This window comes from Saccopteryx bilineata, chromosome 6, assembly GCF_036850765.1.
Source record: "Saccopteryx bilineata isolate mSacBil1 chromosome 6, mSacBil1_pri_phased_curated, whole genome shotgun sequence".
Classification (NCBI taxonomy): Eukaryota; Metazoa; Chordata; class Mammalia; order Chiroptera; family Emballonuridae; genus Saccopteryx; species Saccopteryx bilineata.
In genome coordinates this window covers 136,966,271-136,982,675 of record NC_089495.1, presented here as the reverse complement: position 1 = coordinate 136,982,675, position 16,405 = coordinate 136,966,271, and positions in this window count along the sequence as shown.

The window sequence follows — 16,405 nt, the reverse complement described above, 5'->3', positions numbered from 1 at the left end:
TCCCCTTATTAACATTAAAAAACCCCCAATTAATTGACTCAAAGTGCCCCAGGGCAGAGAATCCTTTCCCAGTCAGAACCAGCTCCATTTTGAATCATCATTTAAACCCTCCTTTCTACAGAAAGTGGAAGGGGGCTCTCAGATCTTGTATTCACTTCACAGGACTGAGAATATAAACACACCCAGTGAGAGGCAGATGCAGCAGCCTGAATCTTCGTGGGCGGGTGCCTGGAGCGCCTCTCTCTGGGGTAGAGACTCAGAGACTGGGGGGGGGGGGGGACTGAGGGGGAGAGAGGCGGGAGGAGAGGGAGAGACAGAGACCAGCCCTCCGTCTGCCCTTGGATGGTCAACTGGTCTCCTTGCATAGGATACCCCTTTGAAACAGTAAACCGGTATCTGCGACACAAGGGTGGGGGCTCGTTTGAGCGGTCCAGGGAGTGAGGGAAGGTGCCCAGGGAGTGCTAGTCTACAACTTTCTGTCCGCCACAGTGACTGGCCAGCTCATCCAGGGCTTTCTCTGCTTTTGTGCGCCCAACAGACAGTCTTCTACTTGAGATAACAATACGCACTGATGATCAGTCCCTACCTAATAAAGCCAGCTACTTCAGAGTGGAAAAAAAAAGAGCCTCGCACTTTGCATGTATATTTTTTTCAAAAGGAAATCTTGCTTTCTTGTCTCATTTTTATGTTGAAAAGCAGGGAAAAGCTGCACTGCACACGCCCCACCCCCCATCCCTTTAATTCCAGGCTTTGTGTCTGGGGATTGGCTGGGGATAGACTTGCAGGAGAGATAATCACAGCTTGCCTGGGTGGGGGCGGGGCTGGCGTTAACCCTGCAGGTGCCGGGCCGCTAGGGGCTGGGGCTGGAGCCAGGCATCCTTGCTCTCCTTCTAGGATCCCACTGAAGGAGGACGTTACCATGGAAGACGGACATGGTCCGCCCACAGGGATGTGTAAACGTGAAATTAATTACATTTCCATTTCCAAAAGCAACATTTGATTACGTATGATGTCAGACAAATATATATATATTTGTGTTTATATATTGTTCCCACCATCTGCCCTTGGATTGTCTACCAACCTCTTGGTGTGTGTGTGTGTGTGTGTGTGTGTGTGTGTGTGTGTTTACAAAGAGCAAAAAAATATAGGAACACCCCACCACCACAATTCCAGCATTCACTGTCGACTGTTAATTATGCTGGTTAATGTGAGTATCATAGGTTGTACTTAAGACTATAGATGATTGCATGAGCACTGTGCTACGTTCTCTACAAAGCTAAACTGTACTTTCTACAGCAGCCTGAGAACAGAGGTATTACTTTCCTCATTTGACCAACAAGGAAACATTTTTGTATACTTCTTTCAAGTTCTGTTTCTCCGGTGGTGGCATTTAAGGTACTTAGTTATGTTTATCCCGCGGACGGTTTCTGTTTCTCACTAAACAAGGTGAGACGCTCCATTGTGCTACAAATCATGTGTAAAGTTTTTAAAATTTATTGTATTTTAACTAAAAAAAAAAAGTTCACTCATTTCTCCCATCACACATGTTTCGATCACTCCGTAAGCTCACATGCATCTTGATGGCTTTGGTCACTTCTTTCTATTGAAATGTGTGTGTACGCACACAGGTTTACTCCTGTGAAAAAAACAGCTTTATTGGTATGTTTTGTGCACGAAGCTAACTATTCCAAATTTAGGCCCAACTGCCAGAAATTTCCCAGATGCCAAGCAGTTTTGATGCTTTTGTTGCATACCCCAAATACTTGTGAATAAAGCCCTCTCACTGTGGGCGTCATCTGGAGATGGGACTCGGGAGTGGCCCGGCCAGCGCTCACCGAAGGCCTCTTGCTCTGGGGCTCATACCCCATCTGGGCCTGCTGCATGTGTTTGCTTTCTCTACTCACTAATAGTGCATGGAACACGCCCAACTCATCCTCAAAAGACTGACATTTAGCTGGTGACTACTTCCTAACATGGGATGTGCAAGTTGGGTCTGTTGTTTCCATAGATTTCCATTTCATTTTTAAAGTATTGTGATTTTTACATTTTTTATCTCCTTTAAATGAAGCCATACATGTGTTTCCTATTCCTCCAAAAGGAAATAGAGGTACAGAATGCTGACTTGATTTACACATGGCTTCACCCTGAATGCAGGCACCAGTGTTCAGGACTTGGCTGTTTACCCGCAGGACTCAGAGACAGTAGTGTAACGAGGGGGATGGCAAGGGGGTCTATCATGCCCCGGGTGCCACTCACAGAGGGGCGCCAAAGGGTCTCCAAGACAAACAAGAAGAGCGTAGTAGAAGGGGAGGGGGCCAATAAAGTGTCCTGTCCCAGGCACCAGTATGTTCTGGTGCCCCTGCTCAGAGATCCATGCTCCTCTGCATGGGCATTACCTCGTTTCCCAGAGAAAGAGAGCTGGTGCATGGGCCGCCTGTTACAAGGAGCATGACAGGTAGGTGCTCTAACCTCTGTTCCCGGTTGAACGCTCCAGGTGGGCCTGCTGTTATTGGGGCAGGTCTGTGGCGGTCCAGGCAACTGCAGGAGAGGATGCCCTATGGGTGCTGGTGAGCATTCTTGGATACCATGGTGGACCCTTAGGAGTTGGGGAGCCACCAGGAGGGACCCGTTCTGTAGGGAGTGACTTCAGAACTGATAGCTGGTGTTTCCGTAAACATGACCTCCGAGGGCAAATGAAGGAAGAGGAAGGGAAGGAGGGCGTTCTCCATGCGGGCTCCCTTCTTGGTCCAGGCGTCTGACCACCCAGGCATGGTGTAGTTTGCTTTTTCCCTCATGAATCAGCTGGGAACGTTCTCTCTTTTCTGGGACCCACTTTGGTCATGCCAGATACCTCTTCAGCCCCACCTCTGAATAATCCATTTCTATTAGAATCGGTTTTCTGAAACCAGTTCGGATATTCTGGGTCATCCTCCGACCCCTACTGTGACCACTTCGTTTCTGTTGTGCGAGTTTTGGTGGCAGATGCACTTGCTCACTTGCGTGGGGATCTGTTCGCGTCTCTGCTTCAGCAACCTCCCCCTTTGCTTTTGGGCTTCAGCTGTCCGTGTCTCCTCAAGATTGGTCAGTCACATGAGCTGATGGCTGAGAGTCCCATCCTGGGATTGTAGTCCAGGAAAATCTGACATGTGATTCTGGGAAGACTCGTAAGTCCACCCATCGAATGATGACCAAACGTAGGCAGCAGTGGACCAAGTCGACGGCTGTATAACGTGCTGTGCGGGCTTCACCTGGGAGTTTGTCGGGAATGCAGAGTACCAGGCCCTGCTCAAGACCTGCTGAACCGCGGTATGCACCAGGCGCCTCATGACTTTCGAGAAACACAGGGCTATGTGATCTCCAAGTCCCTTCCAGCTCTAATCACGGGGAGTCTCCGCTTTCCTTCTGTGTTCCAATGTTCCATGCAGCTCCTTTCTTGTTCTCCTTTCCTTGATGTGCTTGCTAAGACCCATTCTTTCGGTGACACAAAGAAAAGACACCCTGTTCTGTGCATTTCCAATGTCCCTGCAAGGGGCTTCCTCTGCCAGAGGAAGCCGGGACTCAGGGGGTTAAACGTAAAACACATTACCATAGGACAGCTGCCAAGGCATCCCGTTTTGAAACCTGATAAATGAAAAATGGGCATGGTATCAAATTTAATCACATTTGTATTCAGATGTTGTTGAGAGCAGACACTGATTTATGAACTAGCAACAGACACCAGATTTCCTTCCGATGTTATATACATATGAATGGGTGGACGGATGGATAGATAAACAGACAGCGAGATTATGTTGCAAATTACATAGCACCAGCCCTGTGTATAACCTAGATCTCATCAAACTGATATTAAAAAAAAAAATACCACAGATATAATTAATTTTTTCCTAGGGAGCGGCTGGCTGTTGGTTAACATTCACCCTGGATCGCAAATGGATCTTTCAAAAGGATATTCTTTCTTAATTTGGGAAATGTTGAAAATGGCCGTGCTTTGCACCCTGGCTTTAGACTATTTATTTATAGAGAATACTCTTTACGGGAAGGAAAGGGGGAGAGAGGAATGTTTAAACTAGTGCCGTGGTCTGCTGTAGACCCTTCTGCTCTCCTCCACAGCTCCATTAAAAATGGCAACAGTGCAAAGAGCTGGTGAACATCTGGGACCTGGAGCTGAGACTCGGGCTTTCAGAGGAGCTGTGAGGTGCCAACGTGCTAGAGAGAAGCATTCCACATGGTTAATAGTGAAGATCACAGCCTCAGTCCCAGGAACACACCTAGAAAGGACAAGGTTCCTTGTTCTGTAGACATTCAGAATTTTAAAGATGAGTCGTCCAGATAAGAGTCCAGATAAGACTCTATTTTAGGGTCGGTCCTTCGATTGTGTCAGTAGACATCTAGCATCTCTGAAGGGTGACTCCTTCACCATGCCCTCTGTCTCTGCCTTTTCTTTGCAGAGACGACTCAGATTTGGCAAATCTGGTTAAATTTAATTCATCTTTCAGTGGTCACGTAGACACATTTATTTTCTTTCAACAAACATTTATTGAGACCTTATGTGGGACTGTGCACAGAAAAAAAATAAAAATAGAGCTATAGAATGAAATAACAATTTTTAAAAAGGTGTCCAGGATGATCAAACTCATGGTTTCTCATTTATTAAAAAAAAAAGGAGTACCTAGTATCTAGGGACAAGTCAGAAAAATGTAGACAGCTTCCATACAATAAAGAGGGATAACTGAATTTTCAGGGAGTTAGGGTAGTCCAGAGAAGAAATACCTAAACCAGACTGGGAATGTATCAGCCCCAATTTCTGGAAGTGTTGGCACCACGTTGCTCCCCTGGGGTTTCAAAAGGTTCATCTTCTGAAACATTTGCGAAGTGGAAACCTCTTTACAGTCAAGGCCCTGGGAGAGGTATTCACAGATCCAAGATGCCATCTTAAATCAGGACTCTGCAAACGGCCCACTCACCCAGAATTGAGGAAAGATAGTATCTGAGCTAGCACAAAGTCACATACATAGTGGTCTTCGTTTTATCATTTCTTTGTCATTTTCTTCCATATCACTCAGGTTCCCCAGAACCTGTCCGAAGACATCAGCTGAGCTACATCACAGAGTGGGATACAACAGGTAGGCAGGTGGTAACTTTCCCTCCTGTACCCTTGCAAACACATGTCCATGCATGAAACTTCCCAACACATGCTCAGGTAGGGCCATCCCTTACCTCTGATGGGGACCCTCTTTGTCCTCAGCCACAGACTGTGGGCTTCATAGACATGCACTAAGTTCCATTCATCTCGGACGACCCAGCCTCTGTCAGAATATCTGGAATGTGAGAGGCTCTACAAGTAATGGTTAAACGAAGAGAAAAGGTTGAAACAACATTAAAGGGAGGGGGCTTAGCCAGACTTGAGGTTTTAAGACCTCTGTGTCACGTTGATATTTTTATGCTGTCTTGAGTGCGAATGTCACAGTTTATTTTCCTCTCAGTGACCATGTGCAAAGTCCATTTATCCTTTATGCGTCATGTCCTTAGTAAAGCAAACCAAATGCCATATATATATATATATATATATATATATATATATATATTTTTTTTTTTTTTTTTTTCCTACAATGCCAAGTATTTCCTCTGGATGAAAGCACTTTTGACCCATAAAAATATAAACAGTGATCTCAGGTAAGTGCATAAAGATAATGTTTCTTGTTACCAATACTATGTGCTCAACCATCCTCAACGCCTTTGTCATGGTCTCAGGATACCAACCCAACGTGAGTTAGCAGCATTTTAATAAATGTTCCCAAGGAAGCTTGTTCACTGGAGTTACGCATAGTGGGGATTTTAACACTTTATAGGTCAACAGGGTATCTTGGGGGAGCCTGTCTATCTCTCCCACCTATCGATGAACCCAAGGAGGGTAAATGATACCTGGCCCTCAGCTGGTGCTTAAAGGACATTTTCTGAATGTTGAAGGAGGCTTAGCCACTAGTCACAATGAGCTCTTCTCTAGGTCACTGAACTGTGGGGTCCTGTATTCCCACCTGTAGAGAGGGAGGCTGTCACTCGCTGGGATTTATAGCCCTTCCAGCTCCATTATGCTGACTCTGTTCATACTGGTACCTGAGAGAGTTCTTGCCTTTCTGGACAATGTGAGGACTAGAGTTATTACCAGATGAAATCTTGTCACCTGGAAAAATCTGATGGTCTCAAATATGTCAGTAGGCCTCTTTACCTTCTTAAAAAAATGTGAAAATAATACCTTAATTATGAATCAAGGTTGAAAAAGCTTACTAATGTTCATTGACATAGTTTGATCTGCAAAAGTTTCTTAATTCTAAGGAAGCAAAAAACACACCATTTTAATAAGGTTTTGCATTGCAGATAAAAAAAGCAGGACTTTTTTCTTTTTCTGAAGTTATATTAGAGACAAGATGGGGCTTAAGGAACATTTTGTAGAATAACAAATGTATTCAGCTTAAAAAATAAATTGACTGCAACTTTTCATCTTTTTTGTTGTCATGACATTTTGAAATTAGTGATGCTAGAGCCCTCTGTCTATATACACCTGCTACACAATATTTTTTAATGAGGGTGTTAGGACCTCCCTGGATCATCCTTCCAACTTAGTGACGTTTAGTGGGTCTAAGGGTCTGGATCCTGCTTCCAGCTCTGCCACCTCCTGCCTGTGTGATCAGAACATGTGACTGTTATTTTGTGTGTGTTTTTATTTACAACACAAAGCTATTGCATATGATGATTTCTTTTTTCACTTTGGGCCCAGTTTTCTCCCTAATAGAACCACGTGTTGCATAATGACGGTTTGGTCAACCACATACCGTTAGTATACAGTGGTGGTCCCATACTATTTACGTACATGAGCATACGTGTGTACTAGCCTAGACGCACCTGGGTGTGTGTGAGTACGCCATGGTGCATGCCTGTCAACAGGAGTGACAGGTGATGCATTCCTCGAAAGGTATCCCCGTCACAAAGCAGGGCATGACCATCTTTAAACTGAGTGTTCTGTGACCTCAGAGCTTTCCCTGATGTACAAGCAGGCGGGAAGTATGGGCCGCACGTCAGCACCTCTCCAGCATGCTGACCTGAATTCACTCTAAGGTTCACTCATTTACCGTGCTGTCTTATTATGGCGCAGTTCAGTGGACAAAAGATGAGCCGGTGAGGTGTTCACGCAGTTGTTAGGAAGAATCGCCTCATTGAGAAGGAGCAGTTAGAGCTGGGATGTCAGATAATAGAAAATGACATGCTCCACTGGTCTTGTGTCTGAGAACTGGATGAGATGGGGCTTTTGCGTCTTCCTAGAAGAAAGGAAAAGTGTCAGTTCTGTGCAGTTCAGGGTGTGGATGGGAAAGAACATTTGTTTTAGGCATCTTGGGAGCCTTGGTGGTGTTGGAGCTCAGATAAAAATAAGAGTCCCTGGGCCACGGGGCAGTCTCATACTCCAGCAACTGTTGGAATGCACGTCGAAGCATCTTATTTTTAAAAGGCTTTTTGTGAGCCAGATGTATAAAGTTGCAACATTTATTTAGCTCAACTGGAGACCCTCTGAGATGAAGCCAACAGATTCCTTCTATGCAAACTTGGCTCATTCTAAAGGGCCCCATGTGGTCCATCACCGTCCTTCAGGAAAACGAGCCACTGGGGACGAGGTCAGGAAGAGCCTGTTTCTCTAAACAACAGACACATTTTCTGAGCTTTCTGGAGAAGGGTGGAATTACCAAGGTAGAACTATGCTGCTCCTTGTTATGGGCATCTTTTGTTGGTTTTAAGCAATCATTTATTCCCTACTCCAACTTTAAAAAAGAAGAGAAATATTCATGTGTGTGTGTGTGTGTGTGTGTGTGTGTGTATGGTATATATATACGTGTGTATATATGGTATATATATGTGTGTATATATGGTATATATATGATATATATATGTGTGTGTGTGTGTGTATATGAATAGGCAATCACATACACTTCATTTTTTGCTATTATCAGAAACAAGACAAATAAATTAGTAAATAGAAAGCAGTGAAAAAATGTTTATGATAACAGTGTCCACTCGGGTATTGTGTCAGCCCGCAGTCATTTAAATCAAGCAGTCGGTTGAGAATCAGTGTTGGGCGGCTTCAGCTGTGCTTGGACCTGAAACAGGAGTAGGCATGAGAGGCTCGATGGAAGAGGAGAAGTGTGTCTTCGTTGTGGGAACGGGCTGTGTAGAGGAAAAGAAGTAGCAAATATCTCCCCAAAACGGGGGTCAGTGACACATCAGGCTGCAAGACCGGGACAGGGTCTGGTCACAGAGCTCATTGCCAAGCTGACGTGTATGGAGACAGTGCTGACAGGTGAGCAGCAACTACAGTCAAAGCAGGTCACCACAGGGGAGTTCGGCGGTGGAGAGCATGACGAGTGTGACCCGGCCACAGTCTCCCTATCTTTTCGGCTTCCAGAGTCCGTGAGACTCCATGACATTTGGGAAGCATTCCTTTTGGAATAGCTGTTGGAAAGGGTGTGGGACCCTGGCTAAGGACATGTGGTTTCACGAGAAACTTGACGGAAAACATTTCCAGGGGAAGCCAGAGCTAGATATAAATTTAAATGCACTTTAAATGAAAACAGGTCTAGGATTCATGCTCTACTTATTAGGGTTGTGGAGGGATGAATGAAGAAAGGAAAAGCATTCAAGTGTACAGAAAATACAACTTTCTATAAAATGAAAATTAATAATATTACCCTTAACCGTCCTCAGAATTTGGTGCTCTTATCAGCTTCCCACATGTTTAAAATAATCCCTCCTCAAAAAATAAATAAATAAGTAAAACAATACCTCTTTAATCAACAATAAGCCAGGTCACCACACGCATTGCTCCATGCCATTTCTTTTTGCATCCTTTTTAAGGACCAGGGGATTTTGATTACCATATGTACAACTGATACAACTCATGAGTTGCAACTGTTTTTATGATTTTGGAAAGACAAACAAACCAACTTTGAGTTGCAGTCAGAAATGGAAGATATGCTTTTTCTCCTGGGAACTAGAAACAGAGGAAAGGTTTGGACAGAATAGTTTGGGGAGACATAAAGCCACAGGGGGAAAAAAAACATATTGAGCCTGAGAACTGCTCTTCTTAATGCTGAGACATGCAACCATAGAAGTAATGTGACTCAGCACAAATTTATCATGGCAGAATGGGGCCATTCCTCCCAGGAATAGGGGGAAGACGTAGCCTCTGAAGCTCTAGAGAGTAGATACCAGCTTTATATAACCTTTCTCAATTCTGATAGCCTCTACTCCAAGTCTCTGGGATTACAGTGATACTCACCCTGTACAATCAAAATACTAGAGGAATAATTTTTTAAAAACTATTACTTGGAGGAGAGGGAAAACCAGTCAGTTAATGATATCAAAAACTATCTAAGTAAGAATGTCATTTAAATCAATTCAAAGCAATTTTTTAAAGATGAAATTAGAATTGTGAAGAAAGAGATTCTAAACACTTCTTTTAAGGAAGTAAAGGGCTGTAAATGGAAATTAGTGGTATAGTGCTCATTATTATTTTATTTTATTTACTCATTATTATTTTAAAGTAATGAACTCCGTTGCTATGATCTTTACCTAGATTATATCTCGGTTGTTTCTGTAAATATAATAAAGTACGTGGGTTTATGTGGGTGCACTCACACATTTTCCAACATCATTTACTAATAAGATCTGCAAATTCTTTTATAAGGAGGGTGTGGTCCAGACCAAGGTGGGGCTAATTCTACTCTATACCCCTACACAGTCACCACTTACGTTGCCAGTCAACCTGCCACCTGCCAGGTGGCCTCAAGTCCGGTTATGCCTTCATTTAGTTAGTTAGTTTGTTTGATTTTTCTTTTAATTTCATTCTGTTTCAGTTTTGACCAATATCATTGGGGAAAAATGAGGTTACAATAAAAGGCAATTCTTTTTTCCTCCAAACATTTTATTCTGCAGACTTGTATATAAGCCTTATCGAATCCTTTCTGTGCTGAAAACTGAAGTAGAGTGTGATGAATGGTTATTTATGAAGAGATAAAGAAAACTGAAGGATCCAGCATCTATCTCGCTGGGGATGAGATAGGAGGCACAGAGGGACATGTTTATAAACGGCCTTGGTGCAGAGAAGCAAGGGTGAGTCTTATAAACATTTGCAAGAGAGAACCCAGACTCAACTAGAAATGTAAACAACAAAGTCTTCCTCCTCGGGAACAGTCCCCAGGTCCCATTTTGACTTGGAAATCAGCCTACTGGCCAGTCTGTATTTTACAAACCGTTATCCTGGTTTGAAAACATATATGACTGTGTTGTAAAGTATTACACACATTTAAATCTGGTGCTTTCAAAGTGGAGGTCCCATGGTTACAATGCCTCCCCGGCCCCCAAGGAACGGTAACCCCATTAAGCTTGGTACAGTAAGAGGGGAGGTCGCTACGCTGAGTGCCCCCGGGCAGGGCCCAGCTCACTGTCCACCTTTCATTACAACAAGCATTTTGATAACCTTTCCATCAGCCTTCTCTCAGCGTGCATGTTAGAATGGTGCAGTCTTCTTTTTATTTTTTATTTTTTCGATCAATGAAAGAATGAATTGTAGAAAATATTTTCCAGTTGTCATTTTGAATTTATCTATTCATTTTTTTCTCTTTCTAACAGAAATACCTTATCAAGGGAATAGTATGATTTTGGAAGCCAGTCAGTTCAGGTTGTTGGGGGGTTTGCAGAGCGCTGGGATAGGTGTGAGATAAAACGCCAAGATGGGTACACACCCAGAGGGCTGACCACCTACTGAGAAAATAGCAGCAAGGCTGATGGAACCAAAATGGGAAATCTAGACCATGCAGAAGTGCCCAGTTTAATGAGGGCAGAACTTCTGGCCACTGTAGAGCAAAAATATGGGCGGACTTTCTCCCCTCAACACAAGATTAAGCCAAAGAAATGTGTGTATATTTCAGCATTCTGGAAATTTTCTAAAGAAAAGCAACAAAATGATACATGTTTATTCCTCAAAACAACAACAACAAACCCTAAAAACCCACTACAACTTTGGGTGAAATCAGCAGGAGTCCATGGCCTTTGTGTCTGAGATTCTTCCCAACTATAGTTACGCTGGTGTCATTGGCGATTTGGGGGCCAGACATAGGGAGGACGGAGGAGGCTGCTCCTGAAAACCAGAGGTGCCAGGCTTGACTCAAGCAGAGGGCATAGATCTACACCTGGTAATATCGTCTGTCAGTAAAAGCAGCACAGTCGGTAAGAGAAGGATGAGACGAGTCTGCAGCCCTGCTCGTCTGAAGTAGACTCTTTTGAGGTGGGTGGTGGACTATATATTTGTACAGGAGATACAAGAAGGTGGAAAGCCTAGGGTCCTGACTTAATGAATGAGTTTGGTTTGATACGCAGACCAAGCCCTCAGTTCAGTTTCTTTGCAGCATGGTCTGGGAGCTTGGACCTTTTTTCTGACTAATCGTCAACTCCTTGAGGCCGCAAGGAGCAATGGTCAAGCCCCTGGCTAATGGTCACATGGTATGAGTTCTAGTAAATGAAAGAAAAGAGAACATCTTGCCTTAAGTTGTGCTTCAGCTTCTGAATCCTAGGATGGTTGGAATGACCCCTTGACCACATGCTCCTGAAATCAGAGACTGCAGGACCTGAAATAGTGATTTACTGCCTTGACCTACTCCGAACCAGTCACCAGGACCCATGACCTGAAGTCCCCTTGTGATTACGCACAATCCAGCCCCATAACTCCTTCTGTCTGTGAACCAGCCGGGGTTTGGGAGTTTTGCAGCATGAGTCCGCCCATTCTCCAGATTGGTACCAATGCTCCTAAACAAATTTTTTCCTCCAACGTAATTATAGTAAAAATACAATCTATCAGAGAACTACTTAAATCAGGGGTCCCCAAACTACGGCCCGCAGGCCGCATGCGGCCCCCTGAGGCCATTTATTTGGCCCCCGCAGCACTTCCAGAAGGGGCACCTCTTTCATTGGTGGTCAGTGAGAGGAGCATCCTGTGCTCCTGGAGTACCGTATGTAGCGGCGCCGCAAAGCATGGCGTCGCTTATGTACAGTACTACTTCCGGTGATGCGAGATGCACGCATCACAGCTCTGGAAGCACGTCATATCACTTGTTACGGCTAGCAGTGACAAATATGGAACCGGACATTGACCATCTCATTAGCCAAAAGCAGGCCCATAGTTCCCATTGAAATACTGGTCAGTTGTTGATTTAAATTTACTTGTTCTTTATTTTAAATATTGTATTTGTTCCATTTTGTTTTTTTTACTTTAAATAAGATATGTGTAGTGTGCATAGGGATTTGTTCATAGTTTTTTTTTATAGTCCGGCCCGCCAACGGTCTGAGGGACAGTGACCTGGCCCCCTGTGTAAAAAGTTTGGGGACCCCTGACTTAGATGGTTGCAGATTTATGTTTACACTGGAGAACAAGAACAGTAGTTTAAATTTGCTAATTTATATTTTCATCTAAATAAGAGCGCCTTAAACACAGACTAAGTAGAAGAAGGAAGACTACAATATCAATATAATAGAATATAATTAAGTAATAAAAGTAGAGAAAAATTAACAAATTCAAAAATTAAATATGAAATTTGATCGAGTGAAAATACTCCAGGAAAAAAAAATAATAATAAAAGAAATCCAAATTACTGCTATCAGGAGTGAAAAAGAAAATATCACCGCACATCCTACAGAAATTGGAAAGATAAGCAGTGTCATGAATAACATTTACCAATAAATTCAACAACTTCTGCCCAATGGATGGATATATTCATAAAATGACTAAGCAAAATTGACAGAAGAAGAAATAGAATTAGAATAGTCCTATACTTGTTAAACCACAAAATTTTCAGTGGGAAAGAAAAATAGCTTTTCCTACAAAGAAAACCTCAGGCGCCAAAAGTTTCCCTGTTCGAGTCCTACCAAACCCTTCTGGTAGATTTGAGGATGCCAATCTTCCAAAAAGGCTGGCAGGGAATGAAGAGGCAGGGAAACCTTGCTCTAGCCTGTTCTATGCGGCCAAGTTAAATATGGCACAAAATCTTCAACATGACCTAATAAGAAAAGACAGCAAGGATCCACATCTACCCTAAACTTGTGCCCAATTCCTCCATCTATCTTAGCAAATAGTCACATGATGCCTACCTCATAAATGAAACATGAGCAAAACAAATGAACAGAAAGAAATCAGTCATTGCCATGCACTGCTTCATTAGAATAAAAAAATGAAAAATGAAAGGGGTCATCTTAATAAATGCAGCAGAAGAAGTGCATGAACAAGACTCTCGGCCGAAGGATGGTAAAACCTCCACCTGACAATTCTCTGGGAATGCAGGCAACCCCTCCATCGGAGAACAAGCACTGTCCAGAAATCTGTGGCCTGCATCGCACTGCATGCTGAAAAAGAAAATGGGTTTCCTGCACGGTCGGTGCCAAGTCACGAAGGGTCGCTCTCAGCACTTTTATTTCCCACTCTCCTGGGTACCAGCCAGCATTGTCCGGAGAGATAAACACGTGGAAGGAGAAACGGTTTGGAATAGAAGGAATGTAGTCCAGCCTTTGTCACAGATGGCGTGCTTGTTTAATTGCTTGCTTCCTTTGGTTTTGTATTTTTATTTTATTTTTTACCATCACAGGAAGAAGCTTCATCTCCTAGATGGGGACATCCCCTCCTCCCCCTCTTAGGATGACCTGGGCCTTGGCGGCCCAAGTTCCCCTCTGCACTGGGGCAGGGAGGGCAAGGAGTCAGAGCTTCTGCAACCCTGATCACATGCACAGAGCAGCCTGCTCCCTTCTCCCATGGCCTGTTCCCCTTCTTGTCCCCTGTCCTTCACATTCTTTCTTCCTAAACCACAGCACACATTGCTTTTTAGATACCATACAGTGAACTGTTTTAAAATATCATGTACAGTGCTCACCGCCTGCCTCCCTCTGTTAGAATACACACTTGATGACGAGGCCAGGGGTTTGGTGCTGAGGGGGCAGTTTGGTTCAGGGATGTACCCCAAGGACCGGGAATGGTGCCTGGCATGTGGTGAGCTCTCAGTTTTTGTTTAGAACAAATGAACCCGTGAATGCATGGGCTGGACAGGAGGACTAGCACCCCCCCCCCCCCCCCCGTGGGAGAGAGACCACGGTTGTTTTGTTGACAAGGAAGCTGACACATACACGTTAGAGCCCTATAGTAGGTCTGTGTACTGACCTGGACTGGGCAGCCTGGGCTGACTGAACACGTGGGGAGAGTGGACCCCTGGGAAGATCTATTCCCATTGTCCTCTGCTGCCCTCGGCTGTCAGGCACGATTCAGCCTGAGGAGGGGGGAGCAGAAGCACTACGTCCTTGGAGGGCGTCTTGGGACCTGGTGTGGCAGAAATTTTAATTCATAACTTCTAGGAGTGGGAGGGACCCTGCTGAGCGACATAAACAAGCCCTGGAACAAAGATATGCAAGATATGCGTGAGGCAGCTCCCTGCGGCACCTAGCTGCTCAGATATGCAGGGGCATGGGGGGCTAGGCTGCCACAGAGAACACCTGAGGTCTCTTCTCTTGGTGGCATCGCCAGCAACTTTGTCTCAGGAATGCCGTCCCCACTAACGAAAAGGACTTGCCAGCAGTCCTGCTGTGGAGCCTGGCGGCTTCTCTTCTGGACAGGACGGACCACACGGAGCAGGGGACGGTGCGGCTGGCACCTGTCTTGAAGCACAGCATCAGGGACTTGTGAGGACTTCCTGCAGGGACCTGGCAGTCAGATGCCGGCTCATTAGCTCTCAGCTGCGGCCCGACCATGGGCAGCAACCCTCCTTTATATCCATGCATTCTCCCCCCGCCGCTCTGAGAATGCCCACGCTGCACGCTCTTGCAAAAGATGCTTGGATTAAAGCTTTACTTCTGTCCCCACTCCCTGGAGCGTCTTTTATCATTGAAGAAATGGAGCCTTTGTCATTTCTGTTCAAAAGGAGAGGGGCTCAGAGAATGGACCCCAGAAGCATCTCAGTTTGACATGACGACACTGTTGGCTGCGACATGGAGGCCTGTGTCCTCAGCACGCTGGCAAACAGGACAGTGGCAAGGGAAGTGTGGACTGTTTATGCTGGTGCTGGGCTAATGCATGCACCCCTGGCCTCTGGACCAAGGCTGGAGGGATAGAGGTGACCACTGGGCCAGGACCAGGCTTCCCTTGTCATCACACTATTGCTTCCTGAGTGCACACCGCACGCCAGGTTCTGGGAGAAGTGCTGTGGACAAATGGGCCTCCATCACCCCGTCCCCAAGGAGATGGTAGTTCAAAGCAAGTCTCCCCATTTTGTGCATTCTATTCCCTATCAACCCATCCACTCCGGCACTCAGAGACCTCCACTTTGAGTCAACACACTTGCCTTGTACCACCACAGAGTCCCAAGGTCTACAGATTTGTAGGAGGCATCCCTCCTGAGATTCTTGTAGAAGCAAAGCTTAGGCTCAGAGGGTTGGTATCACATGCATCTCACATGGTTTTAAACACATGTGGAGAAAATATCAAAGACAATTATGTTACCAATGTTATTAGGAGAGTAAAGAGATGTGAACAAGTAAAATGTGAAAATCTTTTTTTTAATAAATTTTTATTAATGTTAATGGGATGACATTAATAAATCAGGGTACATATATTCAAAGAAAACATGTCCAGGTTATCTTGTCATTAAATTATGTTGCATACCCCTCGCCCAGAGACAGATTGTCCTCCGTCACCCTCTATCTAGTACTATCAACAAGACCACCCTCAGATGCCAATAAGAAAAAGGGAATCGAATATTATGGATACAAAAGATAGAGAGGTAACACAAATAGATGTGGAAAAATCTATGGAGAAAAGATTTAACATATTGGAAGCCTTGGAGCCAAATGACAGATAATTTAAAATAGAAATCTTAAAAATGTGAAAATCAATCGACAGTTGTCAGGTTAAGTTGGTTATGTAATGTAAAATCCTGAGAACCACCAGAATACCCTCACAGACAAATTTACTTAAAATACTGCAAATAAATGAAAGTAAAACTAAAAAAAGAAAAGGAAAGCAACTCATAGGAAGACAAGTAGAAGAAAAAGGAAATAAAAAGAAACAAATAAATAAACAAAAATAAATAAATAAAATGACAGACCTGAGTCTTAGCATATCATATACAAACTTGAACACTGAGTTTGAAAAGATAGATTTAAAACAGGAGCCAATTCTATGCTGTCTAAAGGACATTGTTTCATATTTGACATTATTATATGGGAAGGAAAAGATAAAGTATGCCATGCAAACATGAATCAAAAGAAAGATGTGGCATATTATCAGATAAGATAAATTCTGGAGTAAAGAAAGTGACCAGACAGTGGATAG